Genomic DNA, 18,752 nt, shown 5'->3' with positions numbered 1-18,752 from the left:
CCACACAGTACTAGAGAACAGTGCTTTCTGTAAGAGTATGGTGGACAACAACCTGCGTATCACCAACCTGGAACAGGAAGCTTGGCTGTAAGTGTCAGTACAAACACATCGTAGACTGGTGTGGCTGCTCCCCCAACGGACTTCAAACCTCCAGACCTGCCACGCTTTCAGGTGAGACACACACACATACACACATACTGAGCTGTAAATCTCAGTACAAACTCCATCTCTCTGCCAACAGTATGAAGTATGAAACAGAGTAGCTTAGCTCTAGCTGGTTAACTTCTATGAACCCAGAATAGCTTAGATCTAGCTGGTTAACTTCTATGAACTAGAATAGCTTAGATCTAGCTGGTTAACTTCTATGAACCAGAATAGCTTAGCTCTAGCTGGTTAACTTCTATGAACCAGAATAGCTTAGCTCTAGCTGGCTAACTTCTCTATGAACCAGAATAGCTTAGCTCTAGCTGGCTAGCTTCTATGAACCAGAATAGCCTTAGCTCTAGCTGGCTAACTTCTATTAACCTGAATAGCTTAGCTCTAGCTGGCTAACTTCTATGAACCAGAATAGCTTAGCTCTAGCTGGCTAACTTCTATGAACCAGAATAGCTTAGCTCTAGCTTGCTAACTTCTATGAACCAGAATAGCTATGTGACAGCTGGCTAACTTCTATGAACCAGAATAGCTATGTGACAGCTGGCTACCTTCTATGAACCAGAATAGCTTAGCTCTAGCTGGTTAACTTATATGAACCAGAGTAGCTTAGCTCTAGCTGGTTAACTTCTATGAACCTGAATAGCTTAGCTCTAGCTGGCTAACTTCTATGAACCTGAATAGCTATGTGACAGCTGGCTAACTTCTACTGAACCTGAATAGCTTAGATCTAGCTGGCTAACTTCTTATGAACCAGAATAGCTTAGCTCTAGCTGGCGTAACTTCTATGAACCAGAGTAGCTTAGCTCTAGCTGGCTAACTTCTATGAACCAGAATAGCTTAGATCTAGCTGGCTAACTTCTATGAACCAGAGTAGCTTAGCTCTAGCCTGGCTAACTTTCTATGAACCAGAATAGCTTAGATCTAGCTGGCTAACTTCTATGAACCAGAGTAGCTTAGCTCTAGCTGGCTAACTTCTATGAACCAGAATAGCTTAGATCTAGCTGGCTAACTTCTATGAACCAGAGTAGCTTAGCTCTAGCTGGCTAACTTCTATGAACCAGAATAGCTTAGCTCTAGCTGGCTAACTTCTATTAACCTGAATAGCTTAGCTCTAGCTGGCTAACTTCTATGAACCAGAGTAGCTTAGCTTAGCGCCTAGCTGGCTAACATCTACGAACCAGAATAGCTTAGCTCTAGCTGGCTACCTTCTATGAACCAGAGTAGCTTAGCTCTAGCTGGCTAACTTCTATGAACCGGAATAGTTTAGATCTAGCTGGCTAACTTCTATGAACCAGAATAGCTTAGCTCTAGCTGGCTAACTTCTATGAACCAGAATAGCTTAGATCTAGGTGGCTAACTTCTATGAACCAGAATAGCTTGAGCTCTAGCTGGCTACCTTCTATGAACCAGAATAGCTTAGCTCTAGCTGGCTAGCTTCTATGAACCAGAGTAAGCTTAGCTCTAGCTGGCTAACTTCTATGAACCAGAATAGCTTAGCTCTAGCTGGCTAGCTTCTATGAACCAGAGTAGCTTAGCTCTAGCTGGCTAACTTCTATGAACCAGAATAGCTATGTGACATCTGGCTAACTTCTATGAACCAGAATAGCTTAGCTCTAGCTGGCTAACTTCTATGAACCAGAGTAGCTTAGCTCTAGCTGGCTAACTTCTATGAACCGGAATAGCTTAGCTCTAGCTGGCTAACTTCTATGAACCAGAGTAGCTTAGCTCTAGCTGGCTAGCTTCTATGAACCAGAATAGCTTAGCTCTAGCTGGCTAACTTCTATGAACCAGAGTAGCTTAGCTCTAGCTGGCTAACTTCTATGAACCAGAATAGCTTAGCTCTAGCTGGCTAACTTCTATGAACCAGAGTAGCTTAGCTCTAGCTGGCTAACTTCTATGAACCAGAATAGCTTAGATCTAGCTGGCTAACTTCTATGAACCAGAATAGCTTAGCTCTAGCTGGCTAACTTCTATGAACCGGAATAGCTTAGCTCTAGCTGGCTAACTTCTATGAACCAGAATAGTTATGTGACAGCTGGCTAACTGGCTCTCTGTGGCACAGCAAATGGACAAGAATAGCTTAACGTTCACAACTAAGCGCTCCTGTCTGTACTTATAGCCTGTGGTTACTTTATTCATCTAACAACCGTTCCAGGGCCAGTGGTGGTTGAGCTCCTGATGGTATTGATGATGACTTGGCCAGGGGAAACTGATCCTAAGTCAGCAGTTCTGGGTCAGTGTGTGATAGGTGGGTGGTTGCTGTAGAGCCTTATAGCTGGTGGTGAGTGGTTGTCAGGGTTGTTATTATAATAATGTTGGGGTTGTTGGACTGTAGAGAGGCCTTATGTAGCACTGACCGAAGGGTAACACACACACACACACACACAGTGGTTTTTAGGGTTTTCATTCAATTGAGTATCCTGGACAGTGAGCTCGTCTTTAACCCTGAACCTCCCAGCTGAGTGCAGCTACGCCCCCCCCCCCCCCCCCCTCTCTCTCTCTCTCTCTCTCTCTCTCTCTCTCTCTCTCGCTCTCTCTCTCTCTCCAGTGTGGTAGTTGGTCCTGCATTCTGTTGATTTTATGTCCCGCCTACTGTGTGGGGTGATTGGCAGTAGTGTGGGCCAATCACCAGTCAGCACCACATTGATGTTCCATGTAACTGACATTTTGGTTTCAGTTGACGTGATGTATGGCCCCGGAATAGAACCCAGATTGTTCTGGGGCTAGTCAGTCCTCAAAAGTGTATGTTTATGTTTGTGTACAATAAACATTATGGAAAGAAGGTTCGTTGTGGTTCTTCTACCCACGTCCTCCACATCAGCTGTACAGTGAGTTATTAGTTAGACTCACAGTGCTAGACAGATTTAGGTTAAATGGTTTCTATTATTATTACATGTATATCTAGTGAAGTTTTTCAATGGGATCTATCCATAAGGGGAGCCTGGTCAACTGAAATGTCTAACCTTTTCCAACAGTCTGACTGTGAACATCTGTACGAAAACCAAAGTAAGGGAGACATAGATATTATTTAAAAAACAACTGTTGATGCAATATGGAAAAAAAAATGGGTGGAGGAGATTAATCCTAAACCCAAATTGAGAATCTTTTGTTTGATAAAGGGTGAATTTGTGTGTGAGATATATATTATGTATAACCTACCTTAAAGCAAGAGATCGCTATGTGCACAGGTAAGATCAGGGATATTGCCTCTGCGTATTGAAACAGGTCGGTATTGTGGTGAAATGGAAGATGAAAGACTATGTAACTATGTTGACCTCGAAGAAATAGAGAATGAAACTCATTTTATCCTCTATTGCCCTTTCTACGATGATATACGCTCTTATTCCAGAAAGCACACCAGATATACCCTGTCATGATGTGGCTGAGCCATGAGGAGAATCTGAAATGGTTTTTTGTCCATTGTGTATTTCCATTTACGGGATATTTAGATAAAGCCTGGAATAAAAAATACAGGGCTACCTATAATTACATTACAAAGATATTTAGCTTCTGTGTGGTAAATGGTACGTGTGTATATAGATTGTGTAGAGGCTTGTCTCCCACATGAATCTTCTCTTGGTGCCAGACTGGGTTGAAATGCCTTCTGTTTCTTTTTTCTGTATTTATTTATCTGTATATGTTGTGTATGTATGTATTTATGTATGTATGTATGTATGTACAGTACCAGTCAAACGTTTTAGAACACCTACTCATTCAAGGGTTTTTCTTTATTTTTTACTATTTTCTACATTGTAGAATAATAGTGAAGACATCAAAACTATGAAATAACACATATGGAATCATGTAGTAACCAAAAAAGTGTTAAACAAATCCAAATATATTAGAGATTTGAGATTCTTCAAATAGACACCCTTTGCCTTGATGACAGCTTTGCACACTCGTGGCATTCTCTCAACCAGCTTCATGAGGTAGTCACCTGGAATGCATTTCAATTAACTGGTGTGCCTTCTTAAAAGTTAATTCGTGGAATTTCTTTCATTCTTAATGCGTTTGAGCCAATCAGTTGTGTTGTGACAAGGTAGGGGGGGTATACAGAAGATAGCCCTATTTGGTAAAAGACCAAGTCCATATTATGGCAAGAACAGCTCAAATAAGCAAAGAGAAACGACAGTCCATCATTATTTTAAGTCATGAAGGTCAGTCAATTTGGAAAATTTCAAGAACTTTGAAAGTATCTTAAAGTGCAGTCGCAAAAACCATCAAGCGCTATGATGAAACTGGCTCTCATGAGGACCGCCACAGGAATGGAAGACCCAGAGTTACCTCTGCTGCAGAGGATAAGTTCATTAGTTACCAGCCTCAGAAATGGCAGTCCTGTTACTGTATGTGTATATACAGTATACAGTGTGTATGTATGTGTGTATGTATGTGTATTATTTTACTGCTCTAGGGATATAATTATTGTTTGGATAACCTTATTTACTATTATGTATAGATTTTTACCTTTAAATTGTTTCACTCTTTATGCGATGTGAACTGCAGAGAACACCGGAAGAAGAATGATCATTTAATTATCACTGAATTATTGTAATGTTTGTTTATGTGTCAATCCCATAAGGGATGGGTTGCCAACTGGCGATTTGACACGAGAAAAAAAATAAACATTCATTAATTTCATTCATTCATGTAGGCCGTACTTGGCAGCTAAAAGCTTAATTGCTGCACATACAAGCCATTCGAACAAAAAACAATAAAACATTCTGCAAGTCAGTCAGTCGGGATGGGAGCTGACGGACAGATGGTAATCTGGGAGTTGAAACAGATCAGATATTATCCAGAACGGAGGAAGCATTGACGGGATGGGAGCTGACGGACAGATGGTAATCTGGGAGTTGAAACAGATCAGATATTATTCAGAACGGAGGAAGCATTGACGGGATGGGAGCTGACGGACAGATGGTAATCTGGGAGTTGAAACAGATCAGATATTATTCAGAACGGAGGAAGCATTGACGGGATGGGAGCTGACGGACAGATGGTAATCTGGGAGTTGAAACAGATCAGATATTATTCAGAACGGAGGAAGCATTGACGGGATGGGAGCTGACGGACAGATGGTAATCTGGGAGTTGAAACAGATCAGATATTATTCCGAACGGAGGAAGCATTGACGGGATGGGAGCTGACGGACAGATGGTAATCTGGGAGTTGAAACAGATCAGATATTATTCCGAACGGAGGAAGCATTGACGGAGGAATCTCCCTCCTGACTGAAGGAAGCGTTGTTGGCGGCAGGTAGCCCAGCGGTTAAAAGATCGTTGGGCCAGTAACCGCTGGTTCGAATCCTCGAGCCGACTAGGTGAACAATCTGTCGATGTGCCCTTGAGCAAGGCACTTAACCCTAATTGCTCCTGTAAGTCGCTCTGGATAAGAGCGTCTGCTAAATGACTAAAATGAACACGTGAATGGTGTCAGAGGGCGAGACAGTCAAGCTGCTGAGGTGATTGAGCATTAGCTAACGTTAGCTCACACTCTGTGAAGATCTCAAACCACGACAATATTCAATCACTCTGCAAGACTAAAATTAGGTTGATGGTAGTCTTTGCACAATTAATTTGCACTATGAAAATGTCACTATAAATCTATTTCTTTATGTAACCTGATATACCATGATGTACTGTAATGTATAAGGTCCAATGTGTTCGCTGTATAAATTATAGCAGTAGTAGTAGAAGTAGTATGAGCAGTTGATGTAATAGTATTCATTTATTAGTAGTAGACAACGTTGTTGATTTACATGTTGGTTTGTATGAATCTAAGGTATATGGAAGCAGTACTGCATGTTGTGCGGGTGTAAGCAGGTCAAGATTATTAGGATAAGAAGATGCAGAATCTTCAGACCACAAAGTAAAAAAACACATCTTTCCATCAGCATCATGTTTTCATGTGTGGTATTTTACCACATCAGCTTTATATGGCCTTTATATAACCTTTATATAACCGAACCTTTTTCATTTTACTTGATATAACGTTTAATATATAAGGTCCAATGTGTTTGCTGAAAGTCAACAAAGTTAATTGTAAAAGTAGTAGTAGTAGTAGTAGTAGTAGTAGTAGTAGTAGTAGTGGTAGTAGTAGTGGTTTAGTATTTACATGTTTTTTTTATGGTATAGATGATATAGTTGTTTTTATGGTATAGATGATATAGTTGTTTTTATGGTATAGATGATATAGTTGTTTTTATGGTATAGATGATATAGTTGTTTTTATGGTATAGATGATATATTTGTTTTTATGGTATAGATGATATAGTTGTTTTTATGGTATAGATGATCTACAGTGAGGGAAAAAAGTATTTGATCCCCTGCTGATTTTGTACGTTTGCCCACTGACAAAGACATGATCAGTCTATAATTTTAATGGTAGGTTTATTTGAACAGTGAGAGACAGAATAACAATAAAACAATCCAGAAAAACGCATGTCAAAATTTTTATAAATTGATTTGCATTTTAATGAGGGAAATAAGTATTTGACCCCCTCTCAATCAGAAAGATTTCTGGCTCCCAGGTGTCTTTTATACAGGTAACGAGCTGAGATTAGGAGCACACTCTTAAAGGGAGTCAGGAATCTGCCCAGAACTACACGGGAGGATCTTGTCAATGATCTCAAGGCAGCTGGGACCATAGTCACCAAGAAAACAATTGGTAACACGCTACGCCGTGAAGGACTGAAATCCTGCAGCGCCCGCAAGGTCCCCCTGTTCAAGAAAGCACATATACAGGCCCGTCTGAAGTTTGCCAATGAATATCTGAATGATTCAGAGGAGAACTGGGTGAAAGTGTTGTGGTCAGATGAGACCAAAATCGAGCTCTTTGGCATCAACTCAACTCGCCGCGTTTGGAGGAGGAGGAATGCTGCCTATGACCCCAAGAACACCATCCCCACCGTCAAACATGGAGGTGGAAGCATTATGCTTTGGGGGTGTTTTTCTGCTAAGGGGACAGGACAACCTCACTGCATAAAAGGGACAATGGACTGGGCCATGTACCGTCAAATCTTGGGTGAGAACCTCCTTCCCTCAGCCAGGGCATTGAAAATGGGTCGTGGATGGGTATTCCAGCATGACAATGACCCAAAACACATGGCCAAGGCAACAAAGGAGTGGCTCAAGAAGAAGCACATTAAGGTCCTGGAGTGGCCTAGCCAGTCTCCAGACCTTAATCCCATAGAAAATATGTGGAGGGAGCTGAAGGTTTGAGTTGCCAAACGTCAGCCTCGAAACCTTAATGACTTGGAGAAGATCTGCAAAGAGGAGTGGAACAAAATCCCTCCTGAGATGTGTGCAAACCTGGTGGCCAACTACAAGAAACGTCTGACCTCTGTGATTGCCAACAAGGGTTTTGCCACCAAGTACTAAGTCATGTTTTGCAGAGGGGTCAAATACTTATTTCCCTCATTAAAATGCAAATCAATTTATAACATTTTTGACATGCGTTTTTCTGGATCTCTCACTGTTCAAATAAACCTACCATTAAAATTATAGACTGATCATTTCTTTGTCAGTGGGCAAACGTACAAAATCAGCAGGGGATCAAATACTTTTTTCCCCTCACTGTAGTTATTTTTATGGTATAGATTATATAGTTGTTTTTATGGTATAGATTATATAGTTGTTTTTATTATATAGATTATATAGTTGTTTTTATGATATAGATTCAATAGTTTGAGTATGTCAAGAACTGCAACGCTGCTGGGTTTTCACGCTCAACAGTTTCCCGTGTGTATCAAGAATGGTCCACCACCCAAAAGACATGTGGGGGTGCAACTCATTATTAGGAAGGTGATCTTAATGTTTTGTCCACTCAGTGTATATGAACTACAACAAAAGCTTCTCATGGTAGATTGCAACAATCATTACAATCATCATAGCAGCTGTATCAAAGCTGACAGATATTTGACAGTCATTTATTATCTATGTATCTATGGCAGATAAGCCCTAGTCATGACATCATCAACCCGTGACCATCTGTACCCACCACACCCCCCACATCAGACAGTACCACATACACATGATACATATACTCTCTCCTCTTCCTCCTCCATCCACCCCCACATCAGACAGTACCACATACACATGTACATAAATAAACGTATACTCTCTCTCTGTCTCTCTCCCTCCTTCCCCCACAGCAAACGTCCAGGCCTACGTTTTTCGCCCGTAAGTTTGAGGCTAGCGTGAACCAGGAGATTGTTACCCAGCTGGACAGCTTCCTATTTGGCCCTTATCCGCAGGTGGGTGGAACACACAGCGTACACACACACAGAGCACACACACTGCTCCCTGTCCTCCAGGACACCTCAGGGTTCTACTATAACACTGCTCCCTGTCCTCCAGGACACCTCAGGGTTCTACTATAACACTGCTCCCTGTCCTCCAGGACACCTCAGGGTTCTACTATAACACTGCTTCCTGTCCTCCAGGACACCTCAGGGTTCTACTATAACACTGCTCCCTGTCCTCCAGGACACCTCAGGGTTCTACTATAACACTGCTTCCTGTCCTCCAGGACACCTCAGGGTTCTACTATAACACTGCTCCCTGTCCTCCAGGACACCCCAGGGTTCTACTATAACACTGCTCCCTGTCCTCCAGGACACCCCAGGGTTCTACTATAACACTGCTCCCTGTCCTGCAGGACACCTCAGGGTTCTACTATAACACTGCTTCCTGTCCTCCAGGACACCTCAGGGTTCTACTATAACACTGCTCCCTGTCCTGCAGGACACTTCAGGGTTCTACTATAACACTGCTCCCTGTCCTCCAGGACACCCCAGGGTTCTACTATAACACTGCTTCCTGTCCTCCAGGACACCCCAGGGTTCTACTATAACACTGCTCCCTGTCCTGCAGGACACCCCAGGGTTCTACTATAACACTGCTTCCTGTCCTACAGGACACCTCAGGGTTCTACTATAACACTGCTCCCTGTCCTCCAGGACACCTCAGGGTTCTACTGTAACACTGCTCCCTGTCCTCCAGGACACCCCAGGGTTCTACTATAACACTGCTTCCTGTCCTCCAGGACACCCCAGGGTTCTACTATAACACTGCTTCCTGTCCTCCAGGACACCTCAGGGTTCTACTATAACACTGCTCCCTGTCCTCCAGGACACCCCAGGGTTCTACTATAACACTGCTTCCTGTCCTCCAGGACACCTCAGGGTTCTACTATAACACTGCTCCCTGTCCTCCAGGACACCCCAGGGTTCTACTATAACACTGCTCCCTGTCCTGCAGGACACCCCAGGGTTCTACTATAACACTGCTTCCTGTCCTCCAGGACACCACAGGGTTCTACTATAACACTGCTCCCTGTCCTCCAGGACACCCCAGGGTTCTACTATAACACTGCTCCCTGTCCTCCAGGACACCCCAGGGTTCTACTATAACACTGCTCCCTGTCCTCCAGGACACCCCAGGGTTCTACTATAACACTACTTCCTGTCCTCCAGGACACCCCAGGGTTCTACTATAACACTACTTCCTGTCCTCCAGGACACCCCAGGGCTCCAGTCGTACTGGGAGAATGTGTATGATGAGACGGACAGCGTAGTCAGCCTATCAGACAGCCAGCTCACTCACTACCACGCCTTCACACGCATGGGCCTATCACGGGCCTCCATGTCACTGCAGGGCCACGCCGACGACGACAGCTGCAGGTCAGTCCGGAAGGTGTGGATGTGTGGGCGCGTGTGTGTGTGTGTGTGTGTGTGTGTGTGTGTGTACGTTGTGTGTGTGTGAATAACTCCTCAATTCCAAACCAACCCCTAACACCACCCCCTACACACTGGTAGAACAAAAAGGATTGGATAGGGCCTTGTCCAAAACCAACCCCTACTCCCTAGACACTTGTACAGAGCGGAGAAGGTTTGGACAGGTTTAGTAATATGAAATAAAATCCCATCTAGCCTATCAGAGGGACAGGTGGAAAATATCCCCACATTGCTTGTTATACCTCACTGTCTTACAGCCGTCTGCACTGTCACGTTCAAACAATACACCTGTCTGAAGACAATGGATTATACGGTGCCTTCAGAAAGTATTCACACAACTTGACGTTTTCCACATTTTTGTTGTGTTACAGCCTGAATTTAAAATTGAGATGTATTTTTGTCACTGTCCTACACACAATAACAATAACTGATCGTGACACTTCAGTCCTCCAGGAACTCAGAGGAAACTAGGTGAATAGATACGGTGCCTTCAGAAAGTTTTCACACTCCTTTGACTTTTTCACAATTTTGTTGTGTTACAGCCTGAATTTTTTTAAATGGTTGAAATTGAGATTTTTGTCTCACTCACTGTCCCACACACAACACCCCATTGTTGGTTAAGGGCTTGTAAGTAAGCATTTCACGGTAAGGTCTACACCTGTTGTATTCGGCTCATGTGACAAATACAATTTGATTTAATTTGATCTCTGTACCCCACACATACAATTATCTGTAAGGTCCCTCAGTCGAGCAGTGAATTTCAAACACAGATTCAACCACTAAGACCAGGGAGGTTTTCCAATGCCTCACAAAGAAGGGCACCTATTGGTAGATTGGTAAAAATAAAAAAGCAGACATTGAATATCCCTTTGAGCATGGTGCAGTTATTAATTACACTTTGGATGGTGTATCAATACACCCAGTCACTACAAAGATGCAGGCGCCTTTCCAAACTCAGTTGCCGGAGAGGAAGGAAACCGCTCAGGGATTTCACCATGAGACCAATGGTGACTTTAAAACAGCTATAGAGTTTAATGGTTGTAATAGGAGAAAACTGAGGATGGATCAACATTGTAGCTACACCACAATACTAACCTAATTGACAAAAATATTCAAAAACATGCAACCTGTTTGCAATAAGGCAATGAAGTAAACTGCAAATAATGTGGAAAATAAATTCACTTTATGTCCTGAATACAAAGCGTTATGTTTGTGGCAAATCCAACACAACACATCACTGAGTACTGCTCTTCATCATGTTATGGGTCTTCTTGTCATCAGCAAGGACTATGTTTTTTTTTAGGATAAACAGAAACGGAATAGAGCTAAGCACAGTCAAAATCCTAGAGGAAAACCTGGTTCAGTCTGCTTTCCAATAGACACTGGGAGGCAAATTTACCTTTCAGCAGGACAATAATCTAAAACACAAGGCCAAATATACACTGGAGTTGCTTACCAAGACGACAGTGGATGTTCCTGAATGGTTGAGTTACAGTTTTGACTTAAATCTACTTGAGAATCTATGGCAAAACCAGAACATGGTTGTCTAGCAATGATCAACAACCAATTTGACAGAGCTTGAAGAATTTTGAAAATAATAATGGGCAAATATTGTACAATCCAGGTGTGGAAAGCTCTTAGATACTTACCCAGAAAGGCTCACAGCTGTAATCGCTGCCAAAGGTGCAACCACAAAGTATTGACTCAGGGGTGTGAATACTTATGTAAATGAGATATTTCTTCATTTCATTTTCAATACATTTGCAAATATTTCTAAAAACACGTTTTCACTTGGTCATTATAGACTATTGTGTGTAGATGTGTGAGAAATGTTTTTTTTAAAAAAAATTTATACATTTTGAATTCAGGCTTATTCCAAAATGTGGAATAAGTCAAAGGGTATGAATACTTTCTGAAGGCACTGTACCTATCAAAATCCTCTCAGATCTCCACAAGTGACTAAACCAGAGTTTCTTCATCCTGGTCCTGCATGGGGACCCGAACTGGTGAACATTCTAGACACCTGATTCCACTAATCAACTCATCAGACGTCAAACCTTTTGATTAGTGGAATCAGGTGTCTAGAATGTTCACCAGTTCGGGTCCCCATGCAGGACCAGGATGAAGAAACACTGGTTTAGGGTTTAGGGGCTAGGGGTTGATTCTGGACAGGGCCTAGGGTTTAGGGGCTAGGGGTTGATTCTGGACAGGGCCTAGGGTTTAGGGGCTAGGGGTTGATTCTGGACAGAGCCTAGGGTTTAGGAGCTAGGGGTTGATTCTGGACAGGGCCTAGGGTTTAGGGGCTAGGGGTTGATTCTGGACAGGGCCTAGGGTTTAGGGGCTAGTGGTTGATTCTTGACAGGGCCTATGGTTTAGGGGCTAGGGGTTGATTCTTGACAGGGCCTAGGGTTTAGGGCCTATGGTTTAGGGGCTAGTGGTTGATTCTGGACAGGGCCTAGGGTTTAGGGGCTAGGGGTTGATTCTGGACAGGGCCTAGGGTTTAGGGGCTAGGGGTTGATTCTGGACAGGGCCTAGGGTTTAGGGGCTAGGGGTTGATTCTGGACAGGGCCTAGGGTTTAGGGGCTAGGGGTTGATTCTGGACAGGGCCTAGGGTTTAGGGGCTAGGGGTTGATTCTAGACAGGGCCTATGGTTTAGGGGCTAGGGGTTGATTCTGGACAGGGCCTAGGGTTTAGGGGCTAGGGGTTGATTCTGGACAGGGCCTAGGGTTTAGGGGCTAGAGGTTGATTCTGGACAGAGCCTAGGGTTTAGGGGCTAGTGGTTGATTCTGGACAGAGCCTATTGTTTAGGGCCTAGGGTTTAGGGGCTAGGGGTTGATTCTGGACAGGGCCTGGGGTTTGGGGGGTTGGGTGTGTGTGTGTACATTTGGGTGGATGTTTGTGTACATTTGGGTGGATATCTGTGGATATTTGTGTGTGTGTGTATATGTGTGTAACTGTACTGTGTATGTATATATTTGGGGTTTCCCAGGTATATCTCCAGGGGCCACCCGGTGTCTGTCCACCTGTACTTCCTGTCAGACGTGTTCCAAAAAATGCAAACTTTCCACCCTCATAATGTGCAGAATCTCCTGACCACAGAGTTTAAGTAGCCACTTGTTTTTTCCATCATCAACATGTTTTTCTGTGTGGTATTTGACCACCTCTGCTCTGCTCTGACACTTCAGTCCTTCAGCTACTCAGAGGAAACCAGATCTCATCATTACCAGGGTAGGAGCTAGGTGTTATCTAGCAGAGGAAACCAGATCTCATCATTACCAGGGTAGGAGCTAGGTGTTATCTAGGGATCATTGCTCGCATCCCAAATAGCACCCTATTCCCTATGGGCTCTGGTCAAAAGTAGTGTACTACAGTATGGAATAGGGTGCTATTTGGGATGCAGCCTCTATGGCTGCGTTTACACAGGTAGCCCAATTCAGATATTTTTTTCCCCTAATTGGTGGAAGATCAGATCAGATTGTGAAAAGATCAGATGTGATCGGTCAAAAGACCAATTAGTGGAAAAGATATCTGAATTGGGCTGTCTATGTAAATGCAGCCTAAAGTGCAGAGAAATATCTCTCTCTCTCTCTCTCTCTGTCTGTCTGTATGTCTGCCTTTCTATCTGTCTGTCTGTCTGTCTGTCTGCGTAGGTGCGTGTGTGTGTGTATGTGTGTGTATGTTGCAAGAGGTCCAAATCAAATATGGAGATTAACTTGTTACATTTAGACAAACAGGCCTCAGTCTCTCAGACTGGCTTTTTCCAGTCGTATAAGTAGTGGGGAGGACTGTGTGTGTAGGTTCTGGGTGCGGTGTGTACACAGGCACAAGGACACACTTGTTGCTGGTTGGGTGTGTATGGGGGGGGGGGGGGGGGGGGTTGAGAATAGAGTGATCTCTCTGTTCCTCACAAGCTCCTGTGACTCCAGCTTAGTTAGCTCTGACGTGTGTTTGATACCATCAAGTGAACATGACTGTGTCTGCGTACATTAGGGTGGATGTGTTGTGGAAATTACCACAAAGGATTTACTGTGGATATTTGGGTGGATGTCTGTCTACATTTGGGTGGTTGTCTGTGGATATTTGGGTGGATATCTGTGGATATTTGGGTGTGTGTGTATATGTGTGTAACTGTACTGTGTATGTATATATTTGGGGTTTCCCAGGTATATCTCCAGGGGCCACCCAGTGTCTGTCCACCTGTACTTCCTGTCAGACGTGTTCCAAGGCTACCTGGTTCGTCAATACGCTAGTAACCTAGCAACCAGCCAGCTAGAGACCCTAGAGACTTGGGTCACCCATAGCAACCACTTCACCCTGGCCCTGACAACGAAAACACTCAACAGACTACAGTTCGCAGAGGTGAGACACACACGCCCGCACACACACACATACACACACATACACACTTTAAATGTAACCTTCTGCAAACATCTGCAGCCTCTAGCATCCCTGATCCCTGGTACCTGGGAGAGAGATAGATGGTGGTTCTGTCCATGCTGAAACAGGCTCTGAGTTACTAGTTGTTAAGTGTCTTTATTGGCAGGTTGCTGCTGCCCCCTAGGGATGACATGTGGTACTGGATGTGTCCTGTCACGTTATAGCTGAAATACTAATTAAAATTACCATTTGTTAACAGGCAAGTCGTAAAAAAAATAGTGTAGTGCACAGGGTGTCATTCAGGGGACTGTGTTTTCCCCTGGTTAGTCTGCTGTAAATCCTTCACTTCTCTCACTCTCTCTTCTTCAATCTACAGTATCTCCATATTCATTCAAATCAATCCTCTGTTTATTGATCTCTCTCAATATATATGTATCTTTCTCTGTCCCCCTCCCTCCCTCCCTATCCCCCCTGCTCCTCCCAACCCACCCCTCCTCCTCTCAGGTGGGTACAGACTGGGACGCCAAAGAGAGAATCTTCAGGAACTTCGGAAGCCTCCTGGGCCCCATGGAGGAGCCGGTTGCCATGCAACGCTGGGGCCGGGGGCAGAACATCACGGTAACCGTCGTCTGGGTGGACCCCACCAACGTCATAGCCGCCACGTACGACATCCTGGTGGACGGCGGGGCAGAGTACACACACTACCGCCCCCCGTTAACCCTCCCGTTACGACCCGGTGTGTGGACGCTACGCGTTCTGCATCACTGGAACCTACTAGCCTCCACCAGCTTTGTGGTTTCACCCCTGGAGTACCACGACCAGCAACCTATACGCCAGGGTAAACACACACACACACACACACACACAGCTAAGCACTTGGACACACACACGCGCGCGCACACACACACACACACACACACAATCATAGCGCTCAAAGGCATTCTCTGCCTCTGCTGTCAACACGAGGCCTATAGATAAATATAGCACCCAGTCACGTATTAACCCACACACACACACCTCTGTCTGAATATAGGTGCTGTGGGGAAATGTCCATGATGTGTGGGTACAGTAGGTGTGTGGGTACAGTAGGTGTGTGGGTACAGTGGAATTCTCAACTTCACCTCTAGGACTGACACTGGAATGATCACTAGAACCTGGACACCTCCCCTACATACAGTGCCATCGGAAAGTATTCAGACCCCTTGACTTTTTCCACATTTTGTTACGTTACAGCCTTATTCTAAAATGGATTAAGTAAACGTTTTTTCCTAATCAATCTACACTCAATACCCCATAATGACAAAGCAAAAACTGGTTTTTAGAAATGTTTGCAAATGTATTACAAAAAAAAAACTGAAATACCTTATTTACATAAGTATTCAGACCCTTTGCTATGAGACTCGAAATTGAGCTCAGGTGCATCCTGTTTCCAGTGATCATCCTTGAGATTTTTCTACAACTTGATTGGAGTCCACCTGTGGTAAATTCAATTGATTGGACATGATTTGGAAAGGCACACACCTGTCTATAGAGCTCCGAAACAGGATTGTGTCGAGGCACAGATCTGGGGAAGGGTACCAAAACATTTCTGCAGCATTGAAGGTCCCCAAGAACACAGTGGCCTCCATCATTCTTAAATGGAAGAAGTTTGGAACCACCAAGACTCTTCCTAGAGCTGGCCGCCTGGCCAAACTGAGCAATCGGGGGAGAAGGGCCTTGGTCAGGGTGGTGACCAAGAACCCGATGGTCACTCTGACAGAGCTCTAGAGTTCCTCTGTGGAGATGGGAGAACCTTCCAGAAGGACAAACATCTCTGCAGCACTCCACCAATCAAGCCTTTATGGTAGAGTGGCCAGAAGGAAGCCACTCCTCAGTAAAAGGCACATGACAGCCCGCTTGGAGTTTGCCAAAAGGCACCTAAAGACTCTCAGACCATGAGAAACAAGATTCTCTGGTCTGATGAAACCAAGATTGAACTGAATGCCAAGCATCACATCTGGAAGAAACCTGGCACCATCCCCACTGTGAAGCATGGTGGTGGCAGCATCATGCTGTGGGGATGTTTTTCAGCGGCAGGGACTGGAAGACTAGTCAGAATCGAAGCAAAGATGAACGGCGCAAAGTACAGTGAGATCCTTGATGAAAACCTGCTCCAGAGCGGTCAGGACCTCAGACTGGGGCGAAGGTTGACCTTCCAACAGGACAACGGCCCTAAGCACACAGCCAAGACAACGCAGGAGTGGCTTCGGGACAAGTCTCTGAATGTCCTTGAGTGGCCCAGCCAGAGCCCGGACTTGAACCTGATCGAACATCTCTGGAGAGACCTGAAAATAGCTGTGCAGCAACGCTCCCCATCCAACCTGACAGAGCTTGAGAGGATCTGCAGAGAAGAATGGGAGAAACTCCCCAAATACAGGTGTGCCAAACTTGTAGCGTCATACCCAAGAAAACTTGATGCTGTCATCACTGCCAAAGGTGCTTCAACAAAGTACTAAAGTTCTGAATTCTTATGTAAATGTGATATTTCAGTTTTTTATTTGTAATAAATAGCTAAAATAAAAAATTAAACAGTTTTTGCTTTGTCATTGTGGGGTATTATGTGTAGATTGATGAGGGGAAAAAACGATTTAATCAATTTTAGAGTAACAAAATGTGGAAAAAGTCAAGAGGTCTGAATACTTTCTGAATGCACTGTACATCACCTGGAACACACAAACACAACACCACACACACACACAACACCACACACACACACACAACACCACACACACACAACACCACACACAACACACACACACACATTCACAGTAAACGCATTCACAGCTACGCATGTTGGCTCGCTTTTGAATGACAGGCATTAGCAACAACATCAATGCTAATTCTTTCTATAATCATTAGCGCTTTCTGTCACCGATATGTCACCTTGGGATAGTAAGAAAGAGTCTGTGACACACAGCCTCTCACAACACCGCCAGAACATCTGCTATGTGGATGTCTGCCAACGCTGGTTAATGCTGGTTAACACTCAACCTGATTTAATCTTCATTTAATAAATAACAATACTAGAACATTGATATAAACATTATTACATAAATTCTCTTCTTTTCTAGCTCATTGTTTGACACAAAGGCCTATCCTGTAACTCCTAGATGGAATTTATATAGAGTATCTCCCTCTCTCCCTCGCCCTCCCTACCTCTCTCCATCACCCTTCTCCCCCCTCCCTACCTCTCTCACCTCCCTCACTCCCTCTCCCTCTCCCCCCCTTACCTCCCTCCCTCCCTCCCCTCTCTAGAAGACACAGTGAAGTTCCACAACGGCCCGGTCCATAACTCCTACATGGAGCAGAGTTTCCACGGCCTCAACCCCATCCTCAACCTCCCCGTGCACCTAGGACAGGTGGAGGAGGCGGAGTTTAACGCATCACTGACGGGGGCGGAGCTCCAGAGCTGGGTGGACCGTCTCCTGGCGGGGGTGTGGTCTGCGGCAGACGTGTGTTCTCAGGGTCCTAGCTCGTGTCCCGTTATGCAGCGGTGTCGGGAGACGGGATGGAGCGCGCTCAGTCCCGACCCCAAGTCTGATCTGGGTCCGCCCCGAGGGAACGGACGGATTAGGTAGCCCCGTCGCCACGGCTACTGCTGCAGCCACTCGATGGCTTGGAGGATGAACTGACGGGAAACGTTTTTGTGTGTTGTGCACCATAGCTATCGTGAGATGGTCTGCTGTGTCCCAAATTGCTCCCCCCTATATACTGAGTGTACAAAACATTAAGAACACCTGTTCTTTCCATGACATAGACTGACCAGGTGAAAGCTATGATCCCTTATTGATGTCACTTGTTAAATCCACTTCAATCAGTGTAGATGAAGGGGAGGAGACAGGTTAAAGAAGGGTTTTTAAGCCTTGAGACAATTGAGACATGGATTGTGTATGCTGGGTTTTTCATGCTCAACAGTTTCCTGTGTGTATTAAGAATGGTCCACCACCCAAAGGACATCCAGCCAACTTGACACAAATGTGGGAAGCGTTGGTGTCGACATGGGCCAGCATCCCTGTGGAACGCTTTCAACAGCCAACGAATTGAGGCTGTTCTGAGGGCAAAAGGGGGGGTGCAACTCAATATTAGAGAGCTGTTCTTAATCAAATCAAATCCAATTTTATTGGCCACATGCGCCGAATACAACAGGTGTAGACATTACAGTGAAATGCTTACTTACAAGCCCTTAACCAACAATGCATTTATTTTTTAATAGAAAAGTAAAATAAAACAACAACAACAACAAAAAAGTGTTGAGAAAAAAAGAACAGAAGTCAAATAAAATAACAGTAGGGAGGCTATATACAGGGGGGTACCGGTGCAGAGTCAATGTGCGGGGGCACCGGCTAGTTGAGGTAATTGAGGTAATATGTACATGTGGGTAGAGTTAAAGTGACTATGCATAAATAATTAACAGAGTAGCAGCAGCAATGTGTTGTACACTCAG

General features: G+C 44.4%; 1 pseudogene across 1 annotated transcript in view; it reads left to right on the top strand.

Annotated features, from left to right (window-relative positions):
• Nucleotides 1–17,886, top strand: part of LOC311125040 (xylosyltransferase 1-like) — a 60,913-nt pseudogene extending 43,027 nt beyond the window's left edge. Inside the window, exons 5-10 of the transcript in view lie at nt 7–171; nt 8,309–8,410; nt 9,675–9,838; nt 14,056–14,251; nt 14,774–15,107; nt 17,564–17,886. The product of the transcript in view is annotated as a xylosyltransferase 1-like (transcript). The remainder of the gene's footprint in view (nt 1–6; nt 172–8,308; nt 8,411–9,674; nt 9,839–14,055; nt 14,252–14,773; nt 15,108–17,563) is intronic.
• Nucleotides 17,887–18,752: the final 866 nt, after the last annotated feature.

Source organism: Coregonus lavaretus (genome assembly GCF_964263955.1).
Source record: "Coregonus lavaretus genome assembly, contig: HAP1_SCAFFOLD_343, whole genome shotgun sequence".
Taxonomy (NCBI): Eukaryota; Metazoa; Chordata; class Actinopteri; order Salmoniformes; family Salmonidae; genus Coregonus; species Coregonus lavaretus.
Note: the sequence above shows the minus strand (reverse complement) of the source record. Positions and strands in the feature narration are given on the sequence as shown.